This window comes from Eriocheir sinensis, chromosome 20 (genome assembly GCF_024679095.1).
Source record: "Eriocheir sinensis breed Jianghai 21 chromosome 20, ASM2467909v1, whole genome shotgun sequence".
Lineage (NCBI taxonomy): Eukaryota > Metazoa > Arthropoda > Malacostraca > Decapoda > Varunidae > Eriocheir > Eriocheir sinensis.
The window spans coordinates 9,055,054-9,071,766 of NC_066528.1; the positions used below are offsets into that span (position 1 = coordinate 9,055,054).

The 16,713-nt window shown below is 44.5% G+C and overlaps 2 long non-coding RNA genes across 2 annotated transcripts; one reads left to right on the forward strand and one right to left on the reverse strand.

Annotated features, from left to right (window-relative positions):
* Positions 1-8,278: 8,278 nt before the first annotated feature.
* Positions 8,279-8,898, reverse strand: LOC127001155 (uncharacterized). The gene is made up of 3 exons (XR_007754818.1): positions 8,772-8,898; positions 8,642-8,706; positions 8,279-8,378 (listed from the first exon to the last, which is right to left on the reverse strand). It is a non-coding gene; the product is annotated as an uncharacterized LOC127001155 (long non-coding RNA).
* LOC127001156 (uncharacterized) lies at positions 8,658-9,746 on the forward strand. Its single transcript, XR_007754819.1, has 2 exons — positions 8,658-9,209; positions 9,346-9,746. It is a non-coding gene; the product is annotated as an uncharacterized LOC127001156 (long non-coding RNA).
* Positions 9,747-16,713: the final 6,967 nt, after the last annotated feature.

Below are 16,713 nucleotides of genomic sequence, written 5' to 3' on the forward strand. Positions count from 1 at the left end.
TGGAATACGCCGTGCAATTCTGGTCACCAAATTACAGGAAAGACATTGAATTACTTGAGAGAGTACAGCGCCGCGCCACGAAGATGATACCATCACTGAGGACGAAGCCCTATGAAGAGCGACTCGAGCGACTCAACCTCTTCACGTTGGAAAAGAAACGACTGCGGGGAGACATGATACAAATCTTTAAGTACCTGAGCAAGTGCTTTAATCCCTCCTTGCAAGCCACTCCTATGGCTAACGGATTGATTAAATCACTGAAGCAGGCATCCTTGTAATGAGCCAACAGGCTTTCTGCTGCCTGCTAGTCCATGTTTCCATGTTGCCTCCTCCTCCTCTTCTTTATCCGTGTCATCAATGTATGGAATGCTCTGCCTCAAAACGTCGTCGAAAGCGAAACTATTTGCACGTTCAAAAACCGACTAGACAAATATTTAGAAGCTAACCCGAGCATCCGTTATTTTGCTCCGGTCTAACAGAAAGTAGTGTTAGCCTAGTTGTCGTTTATGATCTTCCTTCTGTCCATGTAAGATTCCATTGTAGTTTTTCTATACTACATGGTATTCTTCCTTTTCGTGCCAGCCTCGGCTAGAGGGACTGGTAGGAGGGGAGGAGCCTTCACCTTTGCTGTCCTGTGTCTCTGACTCGTAGATTAGAGTAGATAGTAGCAACAACAAACAGCCAAGAGGTTTGTTGCTGTTTGCTTTTCCTGTGTACTTCCTTTGTCCTCCTCTTCCTCCTCCTCCTCCTCCTCCACGGGAAGGGGCGGACGTACCACCTCAAGGGAAAGACTTTGTAGGTGTGAACTTATTTCTGCTGCATGTAAGCGTATGCTCTCTCTCTCTCTCTCTCTCTCTCTCTCTCTCTCTCTCTCTCTCTCTCTCTCTCTCTCTCTCTCTCTCTCTCTCTCTCTCTCTCTCTCTCTCTCTCTCTCTCTCTCTCTCTCTCTCTCTCCTATTAATGTAACGCTTTGCTATCTGACCTTTTCAGCACCAGTAAATAAAGAAACATACTGAGAGAATATTGGTGATGGTGGCGGTGGTGGTGATGATCTTGGCAGTGGTGGTGGTGGTGGTGAAGTTGGTGGTGATGATCCTGGCAGTGGTGGTGGCGGTGTGCCGATGCTGGTGATAATTAATGATGTAATGTCAGAGGTGATAAGACGAAGAAAAGGAAAATAATGAAAATACAAAAAACAACAAATGGAAGAAGTGAAAAAAAAAATGAAAAAAAAGACGGAGACAAAGATAGACGGGGCGAGAAAGTAAACAATAACAGCTTTACAAGTACAGAACAATAGCCACTCTATCACTTTTTTCCCAATCCACGTAATCGGATCAAACTCTTACTTTTTTACCTCTCTCCTCTTTGACGACGCCATTTCCAGACCTCTAACCTTTCCTTATTTAATGTATAGGCTGATTTACAAGGACCAACCTATTCCTGCCATATATATCATTTAAAGTGCTAATAACGACTTCATCAGGGCTTTATATAATAAGTTTATTTTGGCTTTGTTTATTGAGTGTATGTCTTAGGGGTCTTTAACTTTGTCTTCTACTACTGGCGATGTCAGTCTTTTTTTTTTTTTTTCCATTCAAGCGATGTCTGTTTTTGTTTACTTGTCTGCTTGTTTGTCTGTCTGCGTCTCTTTCTTTCTTTCTCTTTCGTTCACTACTTCCCTTTCTTCCTTAGTCTTCCTTTTCGTCATACTTTCGCTTGTTCACTTGTCTGCTTGTTTGTCTGTCTGCGTCTCTTTCTTTCTTTCTCTTCCACTCACTACTTTCCTTTCTTCCTTAGTCTTCCTCTTCATCATACTTCCGCTTGTCTTACCAAGGGAAACGAAAATACTTAAAAAGGAAGGAAACAAACAAACAGAGGTAAAATGAACACCAAAAAAGGGAAAGAACAAAAATAATACAAAACACAGGAGAAAAAAAGGAAAAAAGAAGGGGAGATAGAGGAGGAGATGCAGTAGGAGGAGGAGGAGGAATACATAGGAATACATAGGAAGAACAGACACCAGAAGACCTATCGGTCTATGGCGAGGGTGTCTGTTTACTACCGCTACTACTAGTAATCTACGTGTGGTAGGACAGGACAGAATAGATGAAGGCTCCTCCCCACCCACCTCTCCCTCCGGCAACGTACCGGCAGGAAATAGTTAGAAGAGAACATCATGTACCTTTAAGGAAGAAAGGGCCATGGAAATTTTACAGTAAAGAGAGAAATAAGAGGAAATTACTACCCTTAACTTACACTACTGGTAACCTAAGCTGTGGGAGAAAATGACTTAATTACATAAGAACATAGAATTACAGGGAGACTGGAAAAGGCCGAGTGGCCTACAGAGGGCAGCCCCAGAACCCCCCCTAATACCAACGATGGGTGAGGTGTAGTTTCAGGAGCACAGGTGAAGGCTTCATCCTCGTTTTATCGGCGGTACTAGGCACGCACCAGTAACCTGTCACCTTACTGCACCCACACCTCACTCCACCTGTCATGCGGACATTAACTGTTGCTTTGCTCTATTGTTGACTTTCGCTACTTGCAATCTAGGTTGTGGGGGAGAATTATATGAATATAGGTTGATTTCTTGCTGAAATCTGTCTGAAAACATGCGAAAAAGGTCAATATAATCTTATATCCCTGAATTACTTATCCAAAGAAGACTTAAAGCTATTGATACTCTGCGCTAACTACTGACGGTGGGAGTCTATTCCAGTGATCGACGACTCTGTTATTGAAAAAACTTCTGCGCACCAATGTGTTACATCGATTTCCCTTTAACTTCATACCGTTGCTGCGTGTTCGTGTGTTGGTGTCTCTCTGAAATAGACTATCTGGGTTAATGTTGTCGAATCCTTTAAGGATTTTAAACACCTCAATTAAGTCCTCTCTTATCCTTCGCTTTTTTAGGGAAAACATATCTAAACGCTTTAAACGCTCGTCATATGGCAGGTTTCGGAGCGCTGAAATTTGTTTGGTTGCTCCTCTCAGTATCTTTTCTAGCAAAACTTGATCTTTGATATAGTTCGGTGACCAGAACTGAACGGTGTATTCTAGGTGTGGTCTTACAAATGCTAAATATAATCTCTTCATAAGTTCGGGTGATTTATCATCAAAGTTTCTTGAGATTAATCCTAACATCATATTGGCTTTTTTACTCGCTGCAGAACATTGATCACTCATTTTAAGAGTGTTACTGATAATGACACCAAGATCTTTTTCTTGTTTTACTTCGCTGAGCTCATGTCCTTGAATATGATCTTTAAAGTTAGGATTTTTTTCATCTATGTGCATTACTTTACATTTATCTACGTTAAAACTCATTTGCCATTTTTCGCTCCAGTCGGCAAGTCTTATTTAAGTCTGATTGAATGTTCTCGCAACTTTGACTGTTCATTACCGTACCTCCTAATTTGGTGTCGTCGGCGAATTTGGCTACTTTTGATAGGATATCAGTTTCTAAGTCGTTCACGTAAATTATGAATAGTGTTGGCCCCAGGACCGAACCTTGGGGCACGCCACTGGTGACGGGTTGCCAATCCGATGCTTCACCATTAAGAACTACACGCTGTTCTCTGTCGGTGAGCCAGTCATGAATCCACGCACATAGATGGTCGTTAATACCGTGGGAACGCAGTTTTGAAATAAGCCTAACGTGAGGAACTTTATCAAACGCTTTCTGAAAATCTAGGTAAATTACTTCATATGGGCTTCGGGCGTCCCAACATGTATAAACATCGTTGAAAAAGGTTAATAGGTTGGTAAGGCAAGACCAATTACTACGAAATCCATGCTGACTATCAGTTATCAATTCATTTGTTTCAAGGAAAGTGATCATTTTATCCCTGATTATCTTTCGAATAGTTTAATTAGGACAGACGTAAGGCTGATAGGACGATAATTACTGGCTTGTTTTTGTCTCCTATTTTAAAGATCGGGGTAATATTGGCCTTTTTCCACTCGAGAGGCACACTGGCCTGTGCTAATGACTTGTTGAATATTAACGTTATGGGTAATTCTAGCTGTTGACTACATTCTCTTAACACGCGAGGAGATAAATTATCGGGGCCCGGAGATTTATTTGGATCTATTCTCTGCAGGTACGCACGCACTTCGCTGATATCAATTTCGGTCAATGCAGGCTTATGTTCCCTCCAGTGGAGCATTACAGTCCTGAGGGAAGAAGAAACCCGATCGATAATACAAGAAATAAGTGATAGTTCCCATTTAGAGAACGAGAGAGAGAGAGTTTATGGGCTGTTGTGAGAGAGGACCGTTATATGTTTATGGGCTGTTATGTGGTGTCCAACGCTATCTTCTTTTCCTCATTGCCTCACCTCTCATAATTATCGCTTAGAGCCCCTCCCTCCCTCCTTCCGCCTCCTCCTCAAAGCATAATTTCTTCCCCTTCTCCCTTTACCTCCGCTTCCATAAACTACCAAATCCTTTATTCCCCTTGTTTCTTTCTTTCCTAATATCCCCTTTCTCTCCACTTACTTCCCCCTTTTATTTCACCTCTTTCCCCATTTCCCCTTCCATCCGTTTCTTTTCCGGTACCGCCCTCGTCCCTATCCGTCCCCGCCACCATCTCCTCCTCCTCCTCCCATTTCTACCGCTCTTTTTTCCCATCTCGCTGTGTTTTTCCCATTCCCCTCTACCGCCTCCTATTTCCTCCCCCATTCCTCACTTTTCACCATTCAACTCCACCTCTACCCCCTATCCCTCCTTTTTTTTCCATCGCGCTGTCAGTTTTGCAATTCTTCACCTGAGCAGCAAAATTTAGGCGTCCCGCTGGTCCTTTTAATAACACGGCGTCCAGGTGGAGGCAAGAAGAACGAGGGAACGAGATGATGAACCACGGGAGCCTGGAGGCGTGGAGAACAACTGTGCGGTGGTGTTCAATTGAGCTGGCAGGCGGTACAGTCGAGGGAAGGATGATGAGGTGTTTACAGGAGTGTGTGTTGATGACAGTGTCCGGTACATGAAAGCTAAAGATATATGTGGCTGGGATGTGAAAGAGAAGTTGATCGCGTAAGTGTTTATACTGAGCTTGTTAGGATATATTATAAGTTAAATTACTGTGTTTGAGAAATGGAGTGAAGCAGAGTGATTAAAATATTAGGGTGACAAAAAGTATTAAAAGAAATGTGAATAATGCAGAAATAAGGACAATTACCTGACATGTGAGAAGATACTAACGAGGGAAATGTGATGAGGTGCTTAGAGGAGTGTTGATGTTAGGGTAATGTACAAGAGAAGATGGCGCCACTATAAACACTTGCCTGCGCCATGATGGGCTGGGCCGACTACCATCCAGGCCCCTCAAGATAGCCTGCCGGCGCTATAGATGGCGGCACTATAAACGTTTGCCTGCGCCATGACGGGTTGGGGCTGAATAACATCCAGGCCCCTCAAGCAAGCCTACCAGCGTAATAGGCGGAGACGTAAAAAAAAAAAAAAAGGTGTTCACATAAAAAAAAAACCATGAAAATAAAGTTGATATTCTTTTTACAGCAAAGAAAGCAAGAAAATTAAATGAAAAAGGAAAAACGAAATAAATATAGTCTGCCAAGCACGGCGATATAAAGAGGAAAGCATGATGGTGTTTACAGGCGAGGATGTCGATGTTAGAATCTCCAGGTAAACATAGGGGTGTATGGAGGACTGGGTCGTTAACTATGCTCCCGACCCTAAACCCTTTGCGAGCTATTTCACGGCCGCAGCGACTGCAGCGTCGCCGCAGCCGTCGCCAGAGGCGACGCGCTTCCTAAACATACAGCACGTTTGTAAGCTCCACTTACCCTCTTCTAGGTTCTATCTGTACACATCGTGGAAATACTAAAGAATACGTCGTTCCACGAACATCATGATGACGTCACACTCTCATCTGACCTAAATCTCGGCTCCAGGGCTCTCATGAAACAACAACAACTAAAAGTAAAGGGTAACTCATGTGACGAATATAATGCAAATAAAAGGTAGCGAAAACAAAGAACCTGATGTTAAGGGCCAGTCTTACAGTCCAGTACAGCACGCTTGTAAGCTCCCCAACCGAATACACAACACGACGAAAATTCGTTGTTTAGGTTTTTTTTTCACATTTGTTACCTTTTTTATGCCCTTGAACTGACAACTCTGCTGTAAGGAAAAAAAAAAAAAAACTATACAAGGAATTTTCGTCGTGTTTTGTGTTCGGTTGGGGAGCTTACAAGCGTGCTGTACTGGACTGTAAGACTGGCCCTTAACATCAGGTTCTTTAGTTATCCCTTTACTTTTAGTTGTTGTTGTTTTCATGGGAACCCTGGAGCCTAGATTTAGGTCAGATGAGAGTGTGACGTCATCATGCTGTGCGTGGAACGACTGTGTATTCTTATAGTATTTCCACGAGAAACTATGTAGAGGTGTACAGATAGAACCTAGAAGAGGGTAAGTGGAGGAAGAAAAGGAGGAAGAGGAGGAAGCAGCGGAAGAGGTGGAGGAAGACTTTAATCCAGACCCAATAATTCGTAGATAAAACTTTCTTCTCATAAGGATTGAACCCCATTTTGCTTCCCCATCTCTTTCATAACATTTACCCGTTCAGTCATTTTTTCCGACATACTCATAGAATAGTTCCGCACAATGGCAATTTAAATAAAAAAGCTGCATGCTGAACTTTCATCAACATCAAATGAAACTCCTATGATGTGAAAACTCAATGAATCAATGAAAGAAAAGAAAAAAAGAGAAAAAGCACTTGATGGCAGCTATTTTTTTCGTGTGTTTGTGTTAGGAGAAGTGGTGGACAGACTTTTTGTGTGTCATTGTTTTACCTTTGAGCTGCTTCCTGTGATGCGAAAATAAACAGATAAATGGGAGAGAAAAGAATAGAAAAAGCACATTATGGTGACTGTTTTCTGATGGTGGGAGAAGTGGTTATCGTTTTTTTTGTGTGTGCTGTGTGTTAACGTTTGCCTGCTATGATGCGAAAATAAATATATAAATGGGAGAGAAAAAAAAGAAAAACACATGATGGTGAGTGTTTTCTGATTGTGGGAGAAGTGGTTGGTGTTTTTTTAGTGAGTGAGTTTTGTTTTGTCTTTGAGCCGCCTCCTGTGATGTCAAGAAATGAATAAATAATTAACAGTGCATATCCTTAACCAAACAAGAGGACACTCGACTTATACATGACAACTCCTAGGCCGGTATTCTCAGACGCTTCTGTCTCTCATACCAACTTTTTCCACAGGGGTCAAAGCAGATCAGTCGGATTCTCATGAGTGTTTTTTTAGGTCCATAGTACAGATAGGAGGTCAGACTACCACCAGGGTCATTAAACTACCCCTGGCAATACCCACAACGCCTACGAAAGCTGTGTGTGCGTCTGTGTGTGTGTGTGTGTGTGTGTGTGTGTGTGTGTGTGTGTGTGTGTGAGAGAGAGAGAGATAGATAGAGAGAAATTAATAAATAAATTCATATATGTATAGAAAGGATTAAAGAAAGGTAGATATAGTATGAATCAGAGAAGAGAAATATAAAGAGACAGACGACTAAGGAGAAGTGGGCCCCGATGCGAATGTTAGGAAACTCTAGCGGGCCGTCCTCGTGAGCGTCAGCACTCTCACTGGTGTTTTCTCTCGGCAGGTGTGTGGGTGCAATGTACACCTGAATGATGTTAATTGGTGAACAGCTTCCTACCAAGTAAAATCAATCAATCAATCAATCAGAAGGAAAATATAATAAAAAGAAAAATTGGAATGAGAAAGAAAAGGAAACGGATGCTGCGTCGCAAGCCGTCGCGAGATTCCTTTGGATGCTTGTGCGCGTTTCCCAGGCCCGTCGGTCTTCCATCCCTGAACCGATAAACGCGGTGACCGGCGCCTTCACAGTAATTATGATTAATTTTATAATCCAGTCTGGTAGTTTTAAGAAGCGAGTTCTTGCATCCTCGCCTCGGTGGGGGTGTGGAGCGCCAGCGAGCCCAAGGTCTCCCTGGCGAGCATGGCAGGAATGCAGGGCTCCAGGCAGGGCTCCTCGGCGTCCCTCGGGGCCCCGATGGAGGTGCCGGAGATCTTCCGGCTACAAACCCGGGCAGGTGGAGGTCGTTAGCCGTGGTAGGCAATCTGCCTAGGAGAGCAAACTCTATACAAACCCGGGCAGGTGAGGCTCGTTAGCCGTGGTAGGCAATTCACCTAGGAGAGCAAACTCTATACAAACCCGGGCAGGTGAGGCTCGTTAGCCGTGGTAGGCAATTCACCTAGGAGAGCAAACTCTATACAAACCCGGGCAGGTGGAGGTCGTTAGCCGTGGGAGGCAATTCACCTAGGAGAGCAAACTCCGAACAATAAACCCGGGCAGGTGGAGGTCGTTAGCCGTGGTAGGCAATTCACCTAGGAGAGCAAACTCCGAACAATAAACCCCGGGTGGTGGTGGTCGTTAGCCGTTGTTGGCAATTCTCGGAGGAGAGCAAACTCTAAACAAACCCGGGCAGGTGGAGGTCGTTAGCCGTGGTAGGCAATTCACCTAGGAGAGCAAACTCTAAACAAACCCGGGCAGGTGGAGGTCGTTAGCCGTGGTTGGCAATTCACCTAGGAGAGCAAACTCTAAACAAACCCGGGCAGGTGGAGGTCGTTAGCCGTGGTTGGCAATTCACCTAGGAGAGCAAACTCTAAACAAACCCGGGCAGGTGAGGCTCGTTAGCCGTGGTAGGCAATTCACCTAGGAGAGCAAACTCTAAACAAACCCGGGCAGGTGGAGCTCGTTAGCCGTGGGAGGCAATTCACCTAGGAGAGCAAACTCTAAACAAACCCGGGCAGGTGAGGCTCGTTAGCCGTGGTAGGCAATTCACCTAGGAGAGCAAACTCTAAACAAACCCGGGCAGGTGAGGCTCGTTAGCCGTGGGAGGCAGTTCACCTAGGAGAGCAAACTCCGAACAACAAACCCGGGCAGGTGGAGGTCGTCAGCCGTGGTAGGCAATCTTCCTAGGAGAGCAAACTCCGAACAACAAACCCGGGCAGGTGGAGCTCGTCAGCCGTGGTAGGCAATCTTCCTAGGAGAGCAAACTCCGAACAACAAACCCGGGCAGGTGGAGCTCGTCAGCCGTGGTAGGCAATCTTCCTAGGAGAGCAAACTCCGAACAATAAACCCGGGCAGGTGGAGCTCGTCAGCCGTGGTAGGCAGTCTGCCTAGGAGAGCAAACTCCGAACAATAAACCCGGGCAGGTGGAGGTCGTCAGCCGTGGTAGGCAATCTTCCTAGGAGAGCAAACTCCGAACAATAAACCCGGGCAGGTGGAGGTCGTCAGCCGTGGTAGGCAATCTTCCTAGGAGAGCAAACTCCGAACAATAAACCCGGGCAGGTGGAGCTCGTCAGCCGTGGTAGGCAGTCTGCCTAGGAGAGCAAACTCTAAATAAACCCGGGCTTGTGGTGCTCGTTATACTGTCGTAGACAATCCACGCGATGGGAACACCAAAGAAAAGGAAGATAAAAAAGAACACCAGAAAAATGGAAAATACAGAAACGAAACATCAAGAAAAGAAACAAAAAGATCATCCACCTTTAGGCCCTAACATCGCCAAAATTATGGGTGGGTCTCTTCTGGGGAGAAAGCGGCTCACCCAGACCAAAGAACATCAACAAGGGATGATATAGAAAAGAACACCAAAAAAATATGGAAAAAGAACAGAAAAAACATCGAAAAAGAAAAGCAACAGAAATAAATGAGCAACATCGATAAAAGAGAAATACAAAGAAACATCATCCACCTTTCGGACCCAAACAACATCACCAAAATTATGGATGGGTCTCTTCTGGGAGGAAAGCGGCTCATCCAGACCAAGGAACATCAACAAAAGGATGATGGGAAAAAAATAACAACAAAAAACATCAAAAAGAAGTAAAAAGAAAAAGAACAGGAAAACATCGAAAAAGAAAACAAAAGCAATAAAAGGAACGAAAAACACATCAAGAAAATATAATAAAACAAACATCATCCACCTTTCGGCCCTAACAACATCTCCAAAATTATGGGTGGGTCTCTTCTGGGAGGAAAGCGGCTCACCCAGACCAACGAACATCAACAAAAGGATGATAGGAAAAAAGAACACCAAAAAAGAACATAAAGAAAGAAAACCAACAGCAAGAAAACACAAAGGAAAAAAGAAAGAAAAAGAAAAGAAAAGAAATCAAATAGAAAGAAAAGAAAAGAAAGAAAGAAAGGAAAAAGAAAAAAACAAAATAACAAAATAAAATAAAAATAAATAAACAAAATAATATAAACAAATAAATAAATAAATACAGAATATAGTAAAATTAACTAACTGACTCTAACTGCTTAACTAACTATCAAACTATCTACTTAACTAACCTACCTAACTAACGGAAATAAAGCTGTTTGACTACCCATTAACAAACAAACTAACAAACCACTTAACGATCTAACATGGATAGTGAGGTAAGGTGGGATTAGACTTACAGGAGCTGCCTTGTATAGACCAACCGGCCTCATGCAGACTCCTTACGTTCTTATGTTCGTTTACGTTTAAGAATATGGCCCTTAAACCCCATTCACACCTGTACTAATACCTGACAGGTTGGGTGACTCCTTCTACCTCTGCCTGTTTCCTCTCCTGCTACTGTCTCCGCTATCAGCACACAATCTTCCCTCAACCATAAAACCCACACCTAACCTAACCTAACCTTCCTGTATACTCCATTCACACCTGTGCTAATACCTGGCTGGTTGGGTGACTCCTTCTACCTCTGCCTGCCTTCCCTCCTGTTACTCTCTCCGCTATAAGCACAAATCTTCCCTCCCCCATAAAACCCACACCTAACCTAACCTAACCTTCCTGTATACCCCTTTCACACCTGTACTAATACCTGGCTGGTTGGGTGACTTCTACATCTGCCTGCCTCCTCCTGTTACTGTCTCCGCTATCAGCACACAATCTTCCCTCAACCATAAAATCCACACCTAACCTAACCTAACCTTCCTAACCTAACCTTAATGTATACCCTTTCATACTTGTGCTAATACATGACTGGCTCACTTCCCTACATTCAACCACTAACACCTCCAACCCCCCCCGCTCCCACACACACACACACACGCATAAAACTATCAAATCCTCATTTAAAACAATATATCAAACACTCACAAGAAAAAAACACCAGGACGCAACACTGTATAAGGCAAAGATGACGGTGGGAAGAGGGGTGAAGGTGGGGGGGGGGGGGAGGTCACACAATAACCTACGCATTACCCCTCCGTCCCCTTGGCCCGTGACCCCGCGCAGGTAACAGCAGACCCCCTCAGCCGGCGACACAGGACCGATTGTGACACGCAGGTTACCTCATTTTACCTTTTCCAGGCATACCCATTTCACTGACCCACGCGTGAGGAGGAGGAGGAGGAGGAGGAGGAGGAGGATAAAATAGCAAAGGAAAAAGACGACGAGGTGGAGGTCAAGAAAGGGGAGCTAGCGAGAGGGAGAAAAAGGAGGAGGAGGAGGAGGAGGAGGAGGAGAAACTCAACGTGGAGGGTAAGGTAGTGTAGGCTGCGGGGTCAGCTAAGCTCCGCACCATTATCCCCTATTTTCAGGAGTAAACAAAAAGTCCTTGAATTGGATTTTCAAAGTGTTTCCATGACTGTTGAAGGTTTGTACAAAAGATATATGAAGAGATACTGATGTTTCATAAAGTAGATTATGAGATACTGGCACGGACCTAAAACGAATCTTTACCTCGAAATGTTTAAGAATATGGCCCCTTATGTTCTTACGAGTATAGAGGTTTTGCAGTGACGTCACGAAAAAGCGTCGTCTGCACCTTGTGCGTCGTCTGCAAACCCTCTGGTGGTCCCCTCCCCAGCAGAGCGAGCGGACGCACCACGTGTGCCCCATCCCTAAGTCACTACCCGCGGGCAAATGGCAGGACCTTCAGCATCATTTGTGTTAAGTGATTACGCGAAATCGCTTGAGAATGCTGCGAAGCTAAGATACATCGAACAAATCAGTGCTTTTGGAGGAGGAGACTGGTAGACTGGCTGTCTAGCTGCCTGGCTGGCTGGTTGACTGGTGGGTTGACTGGTTGCCTGGTGGGTTAATTGGCTGGCTGATTGGTAAGCTGACTGTCTGTCTAACAGACCGACTGGATGGCTGATTGGTTCATTGGATGACTGACTGGGTGGTTGACTGACTGGCTGATTGGTTAACTGGCTGGCTGATTGACTGGCTGATTGGTTGGTTAGCTGACTGTCTGGCTGGTCGGTTGACTAGCTGTCCCTCTGCCTGGCCGATCTCCTGTTGCTGACCAGTGATACCCAGGTAGGCAGCACAGGCAGGCAAACAGGAGAGGGCAAGTGACGACAGGTGAGGGCAGGTGACGGCAAGTCACCTTACACTACGCACTCTTGGTCACTTCCCTGCGTACACTTATATACTCCACCCAGCACTGAGCTCTGTCCCTCTCTGCACTTTGCCTCCACTGAGTTTCCTTTCCTATTTTCTTCCCCTGCTTGAGCGCCGGCATGCGTGTTTACCTCCGCCAGCTCATGTAAATCCCGTTCCAGAGTAATCCCCCGCCACATAATAAGCTAGGGGACCCGGGACAATACCTAAATGAGTGTTAGCTCATGTAATAATCTGATGTCTTCCCTGTAATATATCTTTGACAAATTGAGCACTGCAGAGTCGAGATGAAGCAGACGGCCGCCAGTTCTCCCTCCTCATAGCTGTTATCCACTTCCCCCGCTGACATGATTTCATTATTCAAGAAATAGACCGTGGAAAAAACCGCGGGAGTCCCCGCCATTTTGATTGAGAGAGCGGGAAGATGCATCACTAGAAGGCGGGAGCAGAGCGCTATTTCAAATCATATTCGTTATTACTGCCATAGCTGAGCTATGTGTGGGATGCATGACCCACTATTACCTAGTGCATGTGTTAAGTTATCAATAATGAATAATCCATAGCCGTAGGGCGTTTAGCATAGGTGTAATGCAGAAAAAACGAGATGTCAGTGTGGCGAGAGCTGGCATCTTGACCGCGGCCGGGGCGCTGAGCCTTGTGGGTCTTGCCGCTCCCCGCAGCATTCTTCCACCCAGACTCCAACGAGACTAGACGTCCCTCTACTTGTTACTTGTTACTTGTGTTTCTTATTTATCTGGTCCCACTTCCGCCGAAGCGCTCTGCAGGACCCACATATTTTAATTCATTAAATTTTCAATATTGATCACAACTTATATGCCATGTTAATTGTCAATGTTTCCATGTCAAAGCAGTCAGAGAACAGAAAAGTTTTTAGTTCTTTCTTAAATTTGGAGAGATCCTTTGTTCTTTTAATGTCAGGAGGGAACTTATTGTACAGTCTTGGGACGGCAGAACTGAAAGCGCGCAATCCAACATTTGAAGAGTACCGCGGTTCATGAAGTGTGATTCCAGAAGTGGCTCGGCGAGTGTTAATGCCTTCACCTGGCTGTATTTCGTGTAATAATTATCTCAAATACGGTGGACGGCCAGTAATCAAAGCTTGGTGTGTCAAAACACATAACTTAAATACTATCCTTGCTTCTATTGGCAACCAGTGGAGCTCTATCAGAACAGGAGTAATTCTCTCTCGTGGTGGAATTTCTTTGATTAATCTCTTTCTAATCACTGTCCCTGTTGCGCTAGACATATCGAAAGCCTTCGATAGAGTCTGGCACAAGTCTTTGCTTTCTAAACTGCCCTCTTTCGGATTCTATCCCTCTCTCTGTTCCTTTATCTCCAGTTTCCTCTTCGGCCGTTCTGTCTCTGCGGTGGTAGACGGTCACTGTTCTTCACCTAAAGCTATCAACAGTGGTGTTCCACAGGGCTCTGTCCTATCACCCACTCTCTTCCTGTTATTCATCAATGATCTTCTTTCCATAACAAACTGTCCTGTCCACTCATACGCCGCCGACTCCACTCTGCGTTATTCAACTTCTTTCAATAGTAGACCCTCTCAACAAGAAGTACACGACTCCAGACTGGAGGCTGCAGAACGCTTAATCTCAGACCTTGCTATCATTTCCGATTGGGGCAGAAGGAACCTTGTGTCCTTCAATGCCTCAAAATATCAATTTCTCCACCTATCAACTCGACACAATCTTCCAAACACCTATCCCCTATTCTTCGACAACACTCAGCTATCACCATCTTCAACACTAAACATCCTCGGTCTATCCTTAACTCAAAATCTCAACTGGAAACTTCACATTTCTCTCGCTAAATCAGCTTCCTCGAGGTTGGGCGTTTTGTATCGTCTCCGCCAGTTCTTCTCCCCTGCGCAGTTGCTATCCATATACAGGGGCCTTGTCCGCCTTCGTATAGAGTATGCATCTCACGTGTGGGGGGGCTCCACTCACACAATTATTCTGGACAGAGTGGAGTCTAAGGCTCTTCGTCTCATCAGCTATCCTCCTCCTACTGATAGTCTTCTACCTCTTAAATTCCGTCGCGATGTTGCCTCTCTTTCTATCTTCTATCAATATTTCCACGGTGACTGCTCTTCTGAACTTGCTAACTGCATGCCTCCCCCCCTCCCGCGGCCCCGCTGCACACGACTTTCTACTCATGCTCATCCCTATACTGTCCAAACCCCTTATGCAAGAGTTAACCAGCATCATCACTCTTTCATCCCTCACGCTGGTAAACTTTGGAACAATCCTCCTTCATCTGTATTTCCTCCTGCCTACGACTTGAACTCTTTCAAGAGAAGGGTATCAGGACACCTCTCCTCCCGAAATTGACCTCTCTTTCGGCCACCTCTAATGATTATTTTTTTTAGGAGCAGTGAGTAGCGGGCTTTTTTTTTATTATTGTTTCCTTTTCGGTGTGTGCCCTTGAGCTGCCTCCTCTGTTGTAAAAAAAAAAAAAAAATCTCGCTGCTCTATTTAAGACCATCTGTAATTGCCGGTGGTTCTTTTTATCATCATTGTCATCCCCCTGTTCTGCCTTGTTAAGCGGGCTCTGACTTTGTACAACCATCTTCAGGCAAGAGTTGCCCCACCGCGCTGAGTTCGTACGCATTGTGACTCGAAGACTCAGTTTGTATCAAATCTTCTTCACGGATTTTTTTTTTCTTTTCTTATTACTATTCCACATAGCTCCGTTACCATGTATCCTAATGACAATTTAGTCAATTTTTTTTTTTTTTTAGGATGTATTTTGTAAATAACTATTCGAGCTATTGTTTTGTTTTCTCGGAATAGTGCTGAGCTTCCACGTCTCGACTAGCCCTGTTTACCTCGCCCTGTATGTACTTTGCCCATTTATTGTTACTTCCATGATTATTTTTCTTGTCATTGGCATTTCCGATGTTGTATCGTTAGGCTCTGGGCTGACTTGTATATATATTTTTTTTACATGCAACCATAATAAGCCCTCGTTTAACTAGTACACATTGTGCGACTGTAACATGGGTAGGTACACTGATTTTAAGGGTCGGATGAGCCGCGAGGTCGCGACTTTTTCCGTGACCGAGCGATGTAATGTATATAAAAAAATGTGAATGTGTGAATGTATGTCGTATCGCCATGGCCCAGTGGCGCCAGGACGTTACACACAGACGCTACGTTGTGCTTAGGAGGTGCTCCTTGCCGTGGGAACGGTGCTGATTCAGCAAGCATGCTATCCGCTGGCCGCTCCTGTACCAAGAGAAGCCGGCAGATCAGAGCGGGCGGCGGACGAGGGCACAGGACTTCTCGGAGTGTGCGTAAGACTTACGACTCGTCCACAAAATACTGTAACTATTCTGTGAATATATTTAAAAAGCAATACAACCATTTAATCAACCAGAGAGAGAGAGAGTAAATTAAGTGAACTCAAAGTGAACTTAACGGCTCCGCTCGGCCAACACATAACCCACATCACTTAACTAAAAGGCTATTGTGTTGTCTCACGACTTCTATCAACTGGAGAAAGCAGGCAACGGTACACCGGACCTCACGTGAGATAACAGTTCGCGCCTTAATCAAAACACAAAAATAACAGCTAACAAAAAGGCTAACAATTGGAGCTTTGGCAGGTTATAGTAGATTGAGTTGCAATAATCCACTCTTGATATGATATTGTTAAACATCAATTTCTTGATAGAATCTTCATCCAGGTATTTCTTGATAAAAGCAATATTTCTAAGGTGATATCCGGCAATCCTTACGACATTATTTATCTGACATTTCAGTGTCAAATTGGAATCCAACAACACTCCCAAGTCACGAACACTTTCAACAATATGAATTTCATTACCACTTATTCTCTTGCATTCTCTAGATGGGCGAAGGGTACGTGGAGACATGGTCGAGGTTAGTAAATGGATGAAGGGCTTTAATAAGGGAGACATTCATAAGGTTTTGTTGGTAAGAGAACCGGGTAGGACACGAAGTAATGGGTTTAAACTGGATAAATTCAGATTCAACAGGGACATAGGCAAAAATTGGTTTACTAACAGGGTGGTGGATGAGTGGAATAGGCTTAGCAGTCATGTGGTGAGTGCCAATACAATTGTCACATTCAAAAATAGACTAGATAAATTCATGGACAGCGTTATTAGGTGGGGTTAGATACACGGGAGCTTAGGGTCAAAGGAGCTGCCTCGTACAGGCCTACCGGCCTCTTGTAGACTCCTGCGTTCTTATGTTCTTATGTTCTTATGTTCTTATAGTCATGTTACCGTCACCAAAATAACGTAGAGTGTCCTTCTTCCC